This window comes from Dendrobates tinctorius, unplaced genomic scaffold (genome assembly GCF_039654945.1).
Source record: "Dendrobates tinctorius isolate UK_male_01 unplaced genomic scaffold, ASM3965494v1 ptg000367l, whole genome shotgun sequence".
Lineage (NCBI taxonomy): Eukaryota > Metazoa > Chordata > Amphibia > Anura > Dendrobatidae > Dendrobates > Dendrobates tinctorius.
In genome coordinates, this window is record NW_027362033.1 from 2,203,803 (window position 1) to 2,221,397 (window position 17,595).

General features: G+C 43.4%; 1 protein-coding gene across 3 annotated transcripts in view; it reads right to left on the minus strand.

Moving 5' to 3' along the window:
• The window catches only part of WDR54 (WD repeat domain 54), a 108,386-nt gene that overhangs the window by 16,640 nt on the left and 74,151 nt on the right, over positions 1 to 17,595 (minus strand). Inside the window, exon 11 of one of the 3 annotated variants that reach the window (XR_012227323.1) lies at positions 12,726 to 12,970. The exons of 1 other annotated variant lie outside the window; for it this stretch is intronic. The gene's annotated coding sequence lies outside the window, so the exon portion shown is untranslated. Of the gene's footprint in view, positions 1 to 12,725; positions 13,004 to 17,595 lie in introns of those variants that run through there. One more of the 3 variants, XR_012227322.1, reaches the window with a different exon arrangement.

A 17,595-nucleotide genomic window follows, 5' to 3' on the forward strand; every position in this document is an offset into this window, starting at 1 on the left:
AGTGTATGTGGCAGACTTCAGTGCACATAGCAAGAGGATCCATTCCAGTTCTGTCTGCTGCTGCTGCCTATTACAGATATTTCTAGACATAGCTCCAGGTATCAGGGGCCAGGAATAATTTTTTGGGGGATCTTAATCTGCTTTTAAAGTAATCCAGAGGACACCTTTTTTCTGCTCCATTTGCTTGTTGGCACTGCAGAATACAGCCAGATCCTTTCCATATTACAGCGCTAGAAATCCAGCTATTTTAAACTGGGGTTTATCTGTCACACCTCCATTTAAATTTTGTTGTAGTGTCTTAACGAAGTTATTGACACGAGTTTGCTGAAAAAAAATAGTTACCAACAGGCCAGATATTTCAAACTGTGTTTTGTCCGTCACACGGATCACATATCAGTGTGCTCAAAAGTTTTGGCAGCCCTTGCATTCACTGCATAGGCAAACAGTATGGGAGACCCACTTCTTAATAATGGGAACATTGTTTTCAGGAGGCCCTCCTGTACGCCTCTTCAAAGGGCTATTGGGGTGCGTCCAAATTTTGGGCAGCCCTGCCACTCACTGCAAAGGCAAACAGTATAGGAGACCCACTGCTTAATAATGGGAACAACAAAGCATAGCCGGCTGATGGCTCTCTAAGAATAGTAAAGGCTGCCTGAGCACCCTATAAAAATAGGCTTTGTGACTTTCAGAGTCCCTCCTTCATAAATGAAACAGGATGTGTCTGATGATGTGTCACACTCCACATGGCCAGATACGGTTGTAAAATGTTACAATGACATTCCCCAGGGAATGCATTTGTCTTGATTGAAAGCAATGCTAAAGCTGAAAAACTCATCAAAAACGCTACTTGTGAACATAGCCCAAGTGGTGGAGGAACATTTTTGCTTTTGGTTATTTATTTTGCCTTATATACAAGTCATTATCCTGGAAAGGATGTTCCTTAACATATTTCCCAGGAAAATCCATTTTGGTTTCATTTTTGTATGTTTTGTGTTCCTGTAAAAGTGGTGTTAGACTCTGACAACATTGTTCACAGCAGTGACCTGGGAGAGAGAAATGCTTCCAGGGGTCTCCCCCTGCGGTTCCCATGTCATTTCAGCAGTGTTCCCATCGATTTCTGCAATTTCTAGTCCCTCTGCAGACCGCCGGGGGGCCGCCGGAAAAATGCTCGCATTTCCCATAGACTTACATTCAGCTCGTTGCTCGGGTCGAGCATCTGAGTTTTCCAATTTGCTCAACCCGAGCAACGAGCACCCGAGCATTTTAGTGCTCGCTCATCACTAGATATGCCATAAGACACGCACAAATTCACAGTAGTAGATGCTCTGACTACAGACTGTGGTCTGAAACGAGTTTGCTTGTTAGAGCCCGTTCTGGACCCCCGATGCTTTAACTCTCTCTCAATAAAGAGTGTTCGTATGAAGATTTGGATGCTGGAATATATTTTCTCTTCTAGTGGTAATCTCCAGCTGATACAGGAAAAATATATATTTTTTTAGGTGTATAAATACGGGACTCTTCAGATTTTGATACTCCACCTAATGAAGAGATCTGAAAAACCAGATTACTTACCGGTAATTTTCTTTTATGGAGTCCACGACAGCACCCACCGAGAGAGGGGATCCGCCCCTGGGAACAGGAAACCTACAGAAATAAAAGGGGCTGTCCCCGTCGCCTCCCCAGTTGGATTACACAGAATGAGAGGAACCGCCAAACAAGATTTAGTCAATCACCAAACCGAGACATGTAATGTACCCAAACATCTATATATATATATATATATATATATATATATATACACACACACACAACCACTACCCAGAGTGAACTACATACACCCACATAAAACTAAGGGAGGGAAGTGAGTGGGTGCTGTTGTGGACTCCATAAAAGACAATTACCAGTAAGTAATCCGTTTTTTTCTTTTCGCCACGACAGCACCCACTGATAGACTTTCAGAGAACCATCACCTGGGAGGGACCACCATGTTGAGGACAGATTTCTCAAAAACTAAGTCAGAGGATGATGACAAATGAAGTCTATAGTGACTATAGAATGTAGATGCTGAAGACCATGTTGCGGCCTTACATATGAGATCACTTGGAACGTCCGCCTTCTCAGCCCAGGAGGATGCCACAGCCTGTGCCAGACAGATTGCATCTCTGATCCACCGGGATAAGGTGCTTTTTGTGACTCCAGACCGCTTTCTGTAGCCCTGAAAGGACACAAACAAAGCCCTGTTCTGCCTCCAGGGACGAGTTCTGTCTATATAACCCAGGACAGCTCTCCTCACATCTAAGGTGTGAAATCTCTCTTCCTCAGGAGTAGAAGGATTGTTAAAAAAGGAGGGAAGAATGATCTCCTGACTTCTATGAAATCTGGTAGCTACCTTAGGGAAGTACGAAGAGTCTGGCTTCAAAATTATCCTGTCCTGAAACACTAACAGGAAGGGAAGGTCAATTGCTAGAGCCTGAATGTCACTCTCCTAGCAGATGTTAAAGCAACTAATAAGGCTGTTTTCAATGATACTTCAGAGAAACAGAATCTAGCGGCTCAAACGGAAGGCGTGTCAGGGCGTCAAGGACCAGGCTCAGGTCCCAAGGAGGTAACGGAGTAATGTGCACAGGGTTGCTACGCTGACATGCTGAAATTAATCATACAACCCACCTATCCCCTGCAATATTGTGACCATAGAGGGCTCCCAGAGCTGAAATGTGAACTTTTAGTGTGCTAACTGAAAGACCCAGCTCCCGCCCCCCCCTGCAGAAACTCTAGAATGGCGGCAATAGGAACCTCATTAGAGAATGCCCCAGTATGAAAATTAAGGAATTTTCTCCACACCCTACTTCATATTCTTGTTGTGGATTCTTTCCTAATCTGCAGAAGGGTATTACTCAGGTCATCAGAGAACCCCTTAGTCTCAGTAACTGCCTCTCAAATTCCATGCTGTCAATTGTAGACCCTTCACTTGAAGATGAAGGAATGGGCCCTGAGAGAGCAGGTCCGGATCTGATGGAAGGATCCAGGGGTCAGATATGGACATGGCTCTGAGCCATGAAAACCAAGGCCTCTTCGGCCAAAACAGAGCGATGAGGATCACCCTCATCTTCTCCTCCCTGATCTTCCTGATGACCGAGAGAACCACCATCAGAGTAAACGCATATGCCAGATGGAAAGGCCAAGGGGACTGGAGGGAGTCGCCATCTCCGGCTGGTCCGCTCTGCTCAGAAAGGCAAACCTTCTGACTTGTCTGTTGGAGCTGGTAGCGAACAGGTCTATTTTCGGGAGCCCCTACAATTCCACTATCTTTCTGAAGATGCAATAATTGAGCCTCCATTCTCCCTGATGTAACGTATGGCAACTGAGAAAATGTGCTCTGATATTGTCCACTCTACTGATATGCAAGGCCAATAGAGACAAGAGATGGGATCTGGCCAGCTTGAGGATCCTCTGCGCGGTAAACATCAGAGTCCTTGATCGTGTTCCGCCTTGTCGATTTAAATACACGATGGATGTGGAATAGTCTGACAGGACCCTCACATGAGACCCGCACAGCTGTGGGAGAAATTCATGTATTGCATGACCGATTGCTATTATTTTTTTTAAATTAGAGGACTTGTTGGCCTTTTATATGGACCACTGTCCCTGGCCTAAGCTATCACCCAAATAAGCTCCCCATCCAAAAGGACTAGCGTCCATAGTAACTACCTTTGAGGGTCTCACCACCCACGGAACCCCACCAGAGAGATGATCCAGATCTAACCACCAGGATAGTTAACTACCTCTCAATGGTGAAACGAACGACTTTCCTCATCCGACAATGACAATGCCTGAGAGGAATCAGCAGACCTAACCCCGTCACTGTCAGAAGAGGGGCTGGAAATTGGGGAAGCATCCCTCACACTGGACTTATGCTTTCCAGCTTTTCCCGAGCCCTTGAGTAATTGGAGTTCCTCTTTAACCATTAGCCTTATATCATTTGCTCTAACGGACGATTCCTTTTCCAGAGTCTGGCCAATACAACTTTGACACAGCCTTTTAGTATGTGTCAGGAAGGGGTTGTGAGCACAAAGCACATTCCCTATGCTTAGTCTTCCCAGTCTTTAATCTGAAAAGGGTACATAGAAAGAAGGGGCAATCAGCTTAATAGGTAGAGCCCTGTAACACTCACCCAGGGAAGATTGTCAGCACGGTACCAGTTCTGGAGGCGGAGGCACAGCATGGGATGAAGACTGCGCAGACTTGCCTCTCCCACTCTTTTCTGTGGAGTCACCTTCACGGGAGCATCCACTGCTGCTCTTACTCCTGCTGTGCAGCTGCACGTCCACACCTGTGGGTGCACTACTGAGTCTTCTTTGAGGACATCATGGCACTCAGGCAGGCCCCACGCCGCCCGCTTTATACATAGCGCCGACTCCACAGCCTCCTTGGCCCCCCCAGAAGTAATCTCTGCTACTTCCAGAGCAGGAGCGCTGACCCGACCACTACGCATGCGCAGCTCGGCTTCTTCATTCCCCGGCGCTGTAGCTAGATGCAGGGTCTAATGGAGGAGCCGGGCGGCCGATGACCGCACCCTGCTCTCCCTCTGGATGAGTGCTGTCGTGGTGAGAAGAAAAAGTCTCGATAACTTGAGGACTCACAAATGTTAATATTTTTTCCAGCTGATAAAACTGTGGACTTTATCAAAAGTACAGCAAGCAGCCCAGTGACTATATTGAGGACTATGGGGAGTGCATTATATTATATGGAGGACTACGGGGAGTGCATTATACTACATGGAGGACTATGGGGAGTTCCTTATTCTATATGGAGGCCTATGGGGAGTGTCTTATTCTATATGGAGGCATATAACAAGTGCATTATACTATATGGAGGCATATAGGGAGTGCATTATACTATATAGAGGCCTATGGGAAGTGCATTATACTAAATAGAGGCCTATGAGGAGTGCATTATATTCTATGAAGGCCTATGGGGAGTGCACTATACTGTATTGAGACCTATGAGGAGTGCATTATATTCTATAAAGGCATATAAGAAGTGCATAATTCTATATGGAGACCTATGTGTATTGCATTATACTATATAGAGGTCTATGGGGAGTGCATCATACTACATAGAGGCCTATGGGGAATGCATCATACTATATGGAGGCTATTTAGGGGTCCATCATACAGTTTGGGAGCTAATGTGGGGTCTTTGCACAGTGTTTGAGCTATCATTTTGGGGGCTATTAAGGGGTCCGTATACTGTGTTGGGGCATCATACTGTGGAGAGGGGAGATGTACAGGGGGAGAATCTGGACATTATTAAATTTTAAGTGGGTACTTAATGTTATAGGGACACTAAAATTATTGTGACTGTTAAAGGGGCACACAGAGGGTATTATTAATTTCTAGGGGGACAAAATGTGAGTACTTTTGTATAGGGCACTTGTACATGGCATTACTATCTTCTTGCGGTTTCTTTTACCATCTATAGGGCCACAGAACCACACAGCAGGTGTAGTAATAAGGACACATACGGCAGCAGTGGCTCAGTATTGGGGTATCAGCAGGGTGAGGGGTTTGTGCAGGTTGTGGAAAGGTGGAGACAGTGCTGGAAATGTGAGAAGTCAGATGTGTCTGTACTCTAATCTCTGCAGATTAGTCTTGGCTGGAGAAATCATCATGTCGGTCTGGGCCAGATGGAAAAGACAGAAAAAGTGACGACTCCATCAGAAAGAACGTCATCTGAAAAAGTGTGTGAATAAGGGCAGACAAAAGGACCGGGTCCCAACCAGTGGACACCAGTCAGGGGAAGTCTGTAGGTTTTGTAAGCTTTATGGGCAATGCGAACATGCGTTTATATGCTGTATGTGTACCAACTCAAACCCAGCTCAGTTTTTTCTTTGTATTTTTGCATTCTGTACAAGCTGAGGTGTGGCCTCCCTCTCCTGAGCTGGAAATTGTATTTAAAGGCTTCCCATGACTGGTGTCCACTGTTTGGGACCCGGTCCTTTTGTCTGCCCTTATTCACACACTGACGTCAACTCTGACACATGATAAGTTTTTTAATATTAGACAGTGTAGGACCGCCCTGATCACAGAGTCACCTTGTCGTTGGTGGGACAGCTTTTAGGCTATATTTGATCAAATACAGTATTACTAAGAACTCTGAAATGCACTTTTGCTTTCTATTTAATTACAGCAGAGTTTTTCTCATTTTGTCTTTTGTAGGTTTTGTAATTAAATCAGGAAGGCCTACTCTGTGAACCAGATACCAAAATGCAGATTAATTTTCATAGAGGCATAAGCTTCCTTTGTTCAAAGGAATTACCGCAGACCCGTTGGAGACAGCGGTCAGTGGTGAATATTGGGGTATGCATTGATCTGATAATTATGGGAGAAATATTTTCGGTGTAATATCAAAGGGACGAATATAATCAATGACCACTATTTAAAGGTAAAATCACGATAAGAAATATGAAGACAATATCTATCGCCTGGGACCTGCAGGGGTGAAGATATCCTATAAGTTGAGGATCTCATAAATTCTAGCAGACCTAGCACATCCCACAAACAGCCTCTACATGAGTTCATCAAGGAAAGGTATGTGAACATAACCTGATAAAAAGCAGTATTTGAATTTGGGTGAGTGCCTGCCTCCGCTAAGCTCTGAGCCATTTCTGAGCCATCAGATTTAGTAATTCTCTTTTGTTTTTCCTTTTTACTTTAGGTAATTATACATGTCTTATTGTTTTGTTACCATTTTGTATCATGTTTGTACATTTTTTTTAATAAACACTGCCTACCTTTTTGGATTAATTTTATAAAATGTATTCCTTTTATTCTTTAAACCGCATCCCTGAACCCTTAAGCTACAGGTAACGGGTGTCCAATCACCCTTTATAAATGATTGGTGGTGGCAGCTAGTAGTACTTTTTATTATAGTGGAGTTGGCAGTGGTGGTACCAGGGTATACATACATTCAATGCATTGAAATCGGAGGTATATATACCATATGCTCACTGTGAGTTCCCCAATAACCAGACAAGTAGTGGAAGCAGCCCCCATCTGTTACTCAATTGCGTTATTGTCCTGACAATTGAAAGCCGCGAAATTGCTTTCCCATGACAAACTGGTGGCAGTGGCAGGATCTTTCTAATCTCTCCAGTGTCATCTGTGACAAAGTGGGAACAGTGGTGGGATCTGCGTGTCCCCCACGGCTTTTATTCATGACAGTCCACATAAAAAAAATGTATTGATCAATATATCACATGAAAATCTGCATATATTGGATGAAAGGATAGTTTCCACTAGAGATACATGAACTATCAAAAACAGCTGGAAAAATATTTGCGAAAGTACATGTGACGTGAGGTAGACATTGCAGTACCGACATCACTGGAAGCAGTAAGATCTTGTAGTTCGATCAACAGATCCCAGTCCTTAGGAGTGTGGGGCCCATGTAGGGGATCATTTCATTCAAGGAGCATGGAAAAAATTAATTTCTAGAACATCTACAACCTTCACAGAGCTTCTGCTAGTTCTATGCTCTTTTCAGGAAACCCTTCTAATGTTAAAAAATACGAATATCAGAATCCTAGCAGACATGACAGTAACAATGGGAAAATAAAACTTGTAGGGAGGAAGTGTGAGATTTCCAGACATAGTCCTGTGCAGCATAATCATCAGGTGGAGAAGCTCTACTCCTTGGGTCCAACAATGAATGCTTGGTCTCTCGCAATCATATTTTACCATCTGATGCCAATTCCAAGAGTTTTGTGGAAGAGAAGAATAGGCTACAATTATGCCAATAAGCCCTTCTGGTTCTCCTGAGCAATCTCCCAATACGTATTCCTTAGCTCCCGCTGGAAATTTCCCTATCTGCTCCATTACGGTCCAATATTTCACCAGGAAATAAGGAACCCCACCCCACAGGCTAATCCTTTGTAAAATAAGTCTCTCTGGCACTGTAATTAATACTCTCTAAAGAAGTAGGAAGATGGTGACATGCTGTATCTACTTACGTATATTGGAGGCTTTTATTAGGTTTGTTGGGTGTACCTCTATAACCAGGGTCCCCAACCTGTGCCTCGCGGGTCCAGGTTGTGTGGCTTGCGGCTGTCTGTCAGCTTGGTGACTTAGCACCTGGTCTAACATCTAGCTATGAAAGGAACATCTCTAAATAGTGCTGTATAGCTCCTTACACTGAGATTAAGGATGACCACATAGTCCTTAGACTATCTTTGGATGAAAAGCTAGATCTGGACTGTCAGTTCTATCACTCTCAAGAGATCATCTTCTCGTTTTTCTGTAAAAAAAATTGTCAGAAAATGCACCCTCCATGTTTTTGTTCAGCCTGGACCTCAAAAAGGGATAATAGATCCAGCAAGGATTCTACTGCTAGGTTTATTAGACAACCCATTACTTTAGCTCATCAGTCCTCAGGCCTTCCAGTATTTTTAGGTCTTAGGACTCACTCTACTCATCCTATACCACTTCCTGGGCTTAGCGTAGTGAAGGTTCCCTTGACTCGCTCTGTGCAAAAGAAAGTTCAGGAACACAATCTGTGGTCCCCGCCTAAGTATTTGTGAAGATATGAGGTTGTGGGTTGTACTAATCACCTCGGCAGGTTAACGATACAATTAGCTTTATTTCTTCTGTCCACGGTCTTTACAGGAACTCCAGGTAGATGGTCACAATGAGATGCCGCCAGTCCATAAAATCCCGGGACCGGTAGATCAACTGCCCCCATACCAGACAATACTCACTGTCTCCCAAATTTTGGTTGGCCCACAGATTTTGTATCTCCCACTTGTCTAGTCTGCAATCATAGTCTATGTTCCTCCAGACAACTGATACCATGATCGTAGCATGTGTAACCAGCTCCATTACCTCTTCAGTGTCCTGAACACTCCAAGCTGGCTCCTGGAACTGAGGCGGGCCCTTGGGAAACACCCCCCCCCAAAGTTAACTGTGCATTGGTGGAGTTATTTTCATGAGGCCGAGCCGGGACTGCTGTGAGACCTCCTGTAGTGACAGCTCTGCTGGGTCTAGTATCCTCATCCACATAATGGGACTAGTGGCTGAGAGAACAACGGCTTGAGGCTGCTGAGGCGCTAATGAGAGTAATGGATTGATTGCTTTTCTTGAATGGAAACATTGATTTCTGAGGATGAACTGACGAGCAAGAAAATCACTAATAAAACACAGCAAGAAAATATCTAATAAAACACAAGATTGAAGTGCGGGAAAAAGTCTGCATCCCTTCTAGCCGTGGATCCCAAACACGAGTATGCAAAGATTCTGGAGGAAAGGTTCTCATCAAAAGATACTAGATCTGCATGGAGAGGATTAAGAGAGGTCACCAATTATAGAAGCCACCCCACTATAGTGAACCCCAGCAGAAGTCTGGCAGCAGAGTTAAATGAATTCTACTGCAGATTTGAGGCAAGCTCTACACACAGTGGCTATTCATCTCTAAGCTCCTCAGTCTGTTCATATAAAGATCATTCATTGTGCAACACCCAAGTAGTGATCTCCGAGGCAGAGGTGATACGCATCCTGAAGGGACTTAAGGTCAAAAAGGCACCTGGCCCTGATGGTGTATCTCCAATGTGTCTGAAAGTATGTGCTACCCAGCTTGCCCCTATACTGACAAATATATACAATGTGTCACTGAAAGAGTGTGTTGTACCTCAGTGTTGGAAAAGTTCCACAATTATCCCTGTCCCCAAGAAAGTGGGATCCTCTGAGTTGAACGACTATAGACCAGTAGCACTCACATCTGTAGCTATGAAAGTCTTCGAAAGAATTATGATGTCCCACCTGATAAAATTCACGCAGAAGCTATGGGACCCGCTTCAGTTTGCCTATAAGGAGAATCGTTCGGCAAACGACACTGTCAATCTGGCACTGAAGTACATTTTGGATCATACAGATGAACGGCACTCATATGTCCAGATTCTTTTCATGGACTTTAGCTCAGCGTTCAATACCATTGATCCGAATTTACTTCATAAGAAAATGGTAGCTCTTGGAGTCCCTCTCAACTTATGCTTGTGGATTTATAACTTCCTGACAGCCAGGATACAGAGTGTAAAAGTTGGACCATTCACTTCGGACACCTTGGTCACAAACATCGGGGCACCTCAGGGGTGCGTTTTGTCCCCGTTACTGTTTTCTCTCTATACGAATGATTGCATCTCTTCAGCAGACTCAGTAAAAATCTTGAAATTTGCCGATGATATGACACTGATTGGTCTCATCAGGGGAAATGCTGAAGACTTGTATCGGAGTGAGGTGGAAAGAATATGTGACTGGTGTAAAGCCAATAATCTTGTACTCAACACTAAAAAAATTGCTGAGATGGTTGTGGATTTTAGGAAAGATCAACATGAGATACTTCCAATCTACATCCAAGACGAAGTGGTTCTTAGGGTCACAGAGACCAAATTCCTTGGTGTTATCATCTCTCATGATCTTAAATGGGGGAAAAACGTGGATGCTGTTATAAGAAAAGCACAACAGAGGATGTTCTTCCTGCGTCAGCTGAAAAGATATGGTTTGTCTAAGAATCTGCTGATCTTATTCTTTAATGCTGTCATCAGATCTGTGATTTGTTCCTCTCTGATAGTCTGGTATGGGGGAGCCACTGCGCATGACAAACTCCACTTACAAAGGACTTTCAGAACAGCAGAGAGAATTATAGGCTCCCCCCTGCCTAAAATCCAGGATCTTTATGATAAGAGTATTCGATCCCACGCATTGAAAATTTCATCCGATCCCTCTCACCCGGGACACTCCTCATTCCAACTACTCCCTTCAGGACGTCGCTTCAGAGTCCCCAAATGCAGCACCAACCGCCATATGAACAGCTTCTATCCACTCTCTGTTCAGCAATTAAATCGTCATGTGTAGACTATATACTGTATCTGTCTTGTTAGATGTTACTTGTTGTATCTGTTGTTATATATTATGTTGCCTCTTTGCCACAAAGAATTCCTTGTATATATGTAATATGTACTTGGTGATAATAAATTTGATTGATTGATTGTTCCATAGTCTTTAGTCCGTAGCCAGCTCCTCACAGTATTATCTCTGAAATTCTCTCCACTGGTGTGGTCATGGAGAGGGAGGAAATCTGGAATTACTCTTAGCGGTAATTGTGCTCCCTCGACTGATGACTGCCTGCAATAGGTTTTGCTTCCATTGGAATCAATAGAAGAAAAAAGACACATTTATTCATTTGCATGTTTCCAATAATCAGGCACGTTCCCTCCAGGTCTCAGAAAATCACTGAAGAGAAGCTTCCTTTTATCTCCAGGATTCCTGTCTTTGGGGGCACACTCGCTCCAATGGCGCAATCATGGTTTAAGAAAACAAAATAAATAGTAGCAGAAAATAGAAGAGAGAAACAAGGAGGAAAAACCAAACATCATACAGAAGGCCCGAGCTTTGTACACCCCGGCACCCACCAGAAGGATGAGACATCTGCGGAACTCGTATAAGAGAGTAAAAGTCACACAACAAATGCCTAAATAATATAAGCAGGAGAGAAGACGCTGTACCTCAGCTGTGACCCAAATCTGTGGAGAGCCGGCCAACATCTGGCCACCATTAACGCAACAGCCATCGCAACACTGGAAACAGATGGAAATTCTGAAGAGATGACGATCAAAACGACCAACCAGAACTGTCTGGCTCATCAGGATATACTAATGTCATAAAAAATTCACTTTTATTTAACAGTTGTTTAAAAAAACAGATCAAATTCAAACCATATGCAGTGCCCAACCAGGCGTAGATCAAAATCTGACCGAAAATTGATAAGGTATAATGACCATTAGTTATTGAGGTGAGGACACAATTTAGCTAATCCCAATACTCACTCACCCTATCTACACCCTACAGTCACACCTGCCTAACTGCGGAGGTTGGCACCCTAGCTTGAAGGCAATATGGCGCTCACGCTCACCGGCGGAGCGCCCTAATCTCCATTAATATAATGCCATTGAGGTATCACATTCGATCGGGGCGATCAGGTTGAAAAAGCCAAACTATTTACCAGTAGTGCAGGTTAATGTACACAGAAAGTCTCGAGGGGAAAATGTATAAGGCAGCCTAAAGTTGTAACAACCATCATCCAAACTTTCTTCAGGTCTGAGTGTTTGTGCGGCCAGAGAGGGCCCCACCGAGGACCTGAAGGCAGCGTGTGGGGCTCTCCGTTCTCTCAGGAGAACCCTCTGGATACAAATCTCCACCTCATTTCCATCTCGTTTATGTTGCAGCTTCTTTCAGATCAGTGACATTATTGATGGCTAATACCAGGTCACGATGGCCTTGATGTCTCGCATTGCAGTGAGGGAAATGCACAGCTCTGTGACGCTGTACAAGGACGCTGTGCACCATCTATCACCTACTATTTACAAGCCACGTGTAATGTGCAGCCCAGGGGCAGACGAGGGGCGAGCACTCAATGTCAGGCAGCTGTCAGCACATGGTCCGTGTTATGTAATCTCAACCATGTGGTCCACATTCCTAGAACCACAATAATATGAATATTCCACCCTCCGACATTTCTAACCACAAATGATAAAGCCGAGACCAAACATGCACAGTGTCTTGCAAAAGTGTTCACCCCTTGGCATTTTTCATGTCTTGATACCTCACAACCTGGAATTTCACAGTTTCTTTTGAGAGTTTGCATCAGTTCATGTAAAGAACATGCCGACAACTGTGAACATTTAGTTTTTTGTTTTTTTATTGTGACGCAAACAACAAATAGGACAAAATAACTTTAAACTTCAGTGTGCATAACTGTTCACCCCCCTAAAGTCAGTACTTTGTAGAGCCTCCTTTTGTGGTAGTTACAGTGCCACGTCACTTTGGATAAGTCTCTATGAGCTTTCCACATCTTGCAATTGGGATTTTTGTCCATTCCTCAAGGCAAAACTGCTCCAGCTCCTTCACGTTAGATGTTTCCTCTGGCGATGATAATGTGTGCAAACTGTAAAGCGCTGCGGAATATGTTAGCGCTATATATAGATTATTATTATAAGCAATTTTTATTAGCACACAAAGGACTAATTACATTTAAAACACAAGTAAAAATACTTGGCTATAACCACTCATAACAACATAGTGTAAAACATGATAATTGTAATACTAGCGCACCCATCTAATAGAAAAGCCCCTACCACCCTCAATATGGTGCATGAGAATATAGTAAGAAAGTCTGAGCAATATGGCCATAAGTGACCTAATAAACAGGATCCCTATAAATATCCAATATGTACCTCAGATAGAGTAATAAACCTGGAGATATAATAGGCCCCAATTGCAGAAAAAAGGCTTGGCTCATAAGGCATAAACCTTATAAATGAGCCAGAGGTAGGCGACTAATGATAGAATATTACCAGGGTGTAGTCGTGTGTCACCAATAAAGAGCGCAGGACCATGAGTGGAAGCTCGCGGACATAGCCCCACGCGTATCGCCTTTGGGGTTAGTGGGCGCATTTGTGCAGTAGTGCTTTTTCTCTTCTTATATACATGTGTGATTACTATGGTGCTGCACCTCCCTATGGTAATTTATTAATTACACATTTTGGTGCGCCTGGGTCTTCTGAATTCTAGAGCTGTGCTGGTTTGGCGCTAGACACAGCGTTTCCATTAATGGCCAGAAAGTTCAGTTTTGGTCTCCTGATCACAGCACTTTCCTCCATACATTTGGGGAGTCTCCCAAATATCTTTTTGCAAATTCAAAATGAGCCATACAATTTTTGTGTGCAAGTAAAAAAAAAACAATGCCCACTCTTCCATAAAGGTCACCTCTATGGAGTGTACGGCTTATTGTCGTCATATAGACAGATACTCGTCTCTGCTTAGGAATTCTGCAGCTCCCTCAGTGTTACCTTTGGTCTCTGTGCGGCCCCTCTGATTAATGCCCTCCTTGCCTGGACTGAGAGTTTAAGTGGGCAGCCCTCTCTTGGCAGGTTTGTTGTGTAATCATGTTCTTTCCATGTGATGATAATTGGATTTGATGGTTCTCCAGGGGATCATCAGAGATTGAGAAATTTTTTCTATCACCCAACCCTGACTTGCACTTCTCAACAACTGTGTCCCTGACTTGTTTTGAGATCTCCTTGGTCTTTGTGGTGCTGTTTGGACATCTCCTTGGTCTTCATAGTGGTGTTTGGAGATCTCCTTGGTCTTCATGGTGGTATTTGGACATCTCCTTGGTCTTCATGGTGGTATTTGGACATCTTCCTGATCTTCATGGTGGTGTTTGGAGATGTCCTTGGTCTTTTTGGTGGTGTTTGGAGATGTCCTTGGTCTTTATGGTGGTGCTTGAAGATCTTCTTGGTCTCCATGGTGGTGTTAGGGGATCTCTTTGGTCTTCATGGTGGTATTTGGACATCTCTTGGTCTTCATGGTGGTGTTTGGAGATGTCCTTGGTCTTTATGGTGGTGTTAGGAGATCTTCTTGGTCTCCATGGTGGTGTTTGGGGATCTCTTTGGTCTTTATGGTGCAGTTTGGTTAGTGGTGCCTCTTCTTAATGGTGTTGCAGCCTCTGTGGCTTTCAGAAAATGCAAAGCGTATATACGGTCACAAACCATGGGACTTATGAAGGGACTTGCTTGCACCAGAAATTTTTAGGAGCTTCATAGTAAAAAGGGTGAATACATATGCACATGGCAATTTTTAGTTATTTGATAGCATAAATGTAATTTAATTTTCTCACTTGCCCAACTTCAGACTATTTAGTGCTGATGTATCACACAAATTGGATTACAAAAATCCTTACTCACAGAATAGGTAAAAAGCCAAGGGGGAAGGCATAGGGGGTGAATACCTTTGGAAGCCATTGTAAGTGCAGAAATGCATGAACAATTATCCTGAACCCAATATTCACGTGTCCACATCATACCACTACCACCAGTCTACTCCTGTATCATCATCATACAGATACCACTACCACCAGTCTATTCCTGTATCATCATACAGATACCACTACCACCAGTCTATTCCTATATCATCATCATACAGATACCACTACCACCAGTCTATCCTGTATCATCATCATACAGATACCACTACCACCAGTCTATCCTGTATCATCATCATACAAATATCACCACCACCAGTCTACTCCTGTATCATCATCATACAGACACCAATACCACCAGTCTATTCCTGTAATCATCATACAGATACGACCACCACCAGTCTATTCCTGTATCATCATCATACAGATACCACTACCACCAGTCTACTCCTGTATCTTCATACAGATACCACCATCACCAGTCCACTCCTGTATCATCATCATACAAATATCACCACCACCAGTCTACTCCTGTATCATCATCATATAGATACCACCACCAGTCTACTCCTGTACCATCATCAGAGATACCACCACCAGTCTATTCCTGTATCATCATCATACAGATACCACCACCAGTCTATTCCTGTATCATCATCATACAGATACCACCACCACCAGTCTACTCCTGTATCATCATCATACAGATACCACCACCACCAGTCTACTCCTGTATCATCATCATACAGACACCACTACCAGTCTATTCCTGTATCATCAAACAGTTACGACCACCACCAGTCTATTCCTGTATCATCATCATACAGATACCACTACCACCAGTCTAATCCTATATCATCATACAGATACCACCACCAGTCTATTCCTGTATGATCATCATACAGATACCACCACCAGTCTATTCCTGTATCATCATCATACAGATACCACCACCACCAGTCTACTCCTGTATCATCATCATACAGATACCACCACCACCAGTCTACTCCTGTATCATCATCATACAGACACCACCACCAGTCTATTCCTGTATCATCAAACAGTTACGACCACCACCAGTCTATTCCTGTATCATCATCATACAGATACCACTACCACCAGTCTAATCCTATATCATCATACAGATACCACCACCAGTCTATTCCTGTATCATCATACAGATACCACCACCACCAGTCTAATCCTGTATCATCATCAGAGATACCACCACCACCAGTCTACTCCTGTATCATCATCATACAGATACCACCACCACCAGTCTACTCCTATATCATCATACAGATACCACCACCACCAGTCTAATCCTGTATCATCATCAGAGATACCACCACCACCAGTCTACTCCTGTATCATCATCATACAGATACCACCACCACCAGTCTATTCCTGTATCATCATACAGATACCACCACCAGTCTAATCCTGTATCATCATCAGAGATACCACCACCACCAGTCTACTCCTGTATCATCATCATATAGATACCACCACCAGTCTAATCCTGTGTCATCATCATACAGATACCACCACCAGTCTAATCCTGTATCATCATCAGAGATACCACTACCACCAGTCTATCCCTGTGTCATCATCATACAGATACCACCACCACCAGTCTATTCCTGTGTCATCATCATACAGATACCACCACCAGTCTAATCCTGTATCATCATCAGAGATACCACCACCACCAGTCTATTCCTGTATCATCATACAGATACCACCACCACCAGTCTATTCCTGTATCATCATACAGATACCACCACCAGTCTACTCCTATATCATCATACAGATACCATTACCACCAGTCTATTCCTATATCATCGTCATACAGATACCACCACCACCAGTCTATTCCTATATCATCATACAGATACCACCACCACCAGTCTACTCCTATATCATCATACAGATACCACCACCAGTCTATTCCTGTATCATCATACAGATACCACCACCAGTCTATTCCTGTATCATCATACAGATACCACCACCACCAGTCTATTCCTATATCATCATACAGATACCACCACCAGTCTATTCCTGTATCATCATACAGATACCACCACCAGTCTATTCCTATATCATCGTCATACAGATACCACCACCAGTCTACTCCTATATCATCATACAGATACCACCACCACCAGTCTATTCCTGTATCATCATACAGATACCACCACCAGTCTACTCCTATATCATCATACAGATACCATTACCACCAGTCTATTCCTATATCATCATACAGATACCACCACCACCAGTCTATTCCTGTATCATCATCATACAGATACCATTACCACCAGTCTATTCCTATATCATCGTCATACAGATACCACTACCACCAGTCTATTCCTATATCATCATACAGATACCACCACCACCAGTCTATTCCTATATCATCATCATACAGATACCACCACCACCAGTCTATTCCTATATCATCATACAGATACCACCACCAGTCTAATCCTATATCATCATACAGATACCACCACCACCAGTCTATTCCTATATCATCATACAGATACCACCACCAGTCTAATCCTATATCATCATACAGATACCACCACCACCAGTCTATTCCTGTATCATCATACAGATACCACCACCAGTCTACTCCTATATCATCATACAGATACCATTACCACCAGTCTATTCCTGTATCATCATCATACAGATACCACCACCACCAGTCTATTCCTATATCATCATACAGATACCACCACCAGTCTAATCCTATATCATCATACAGATACCACC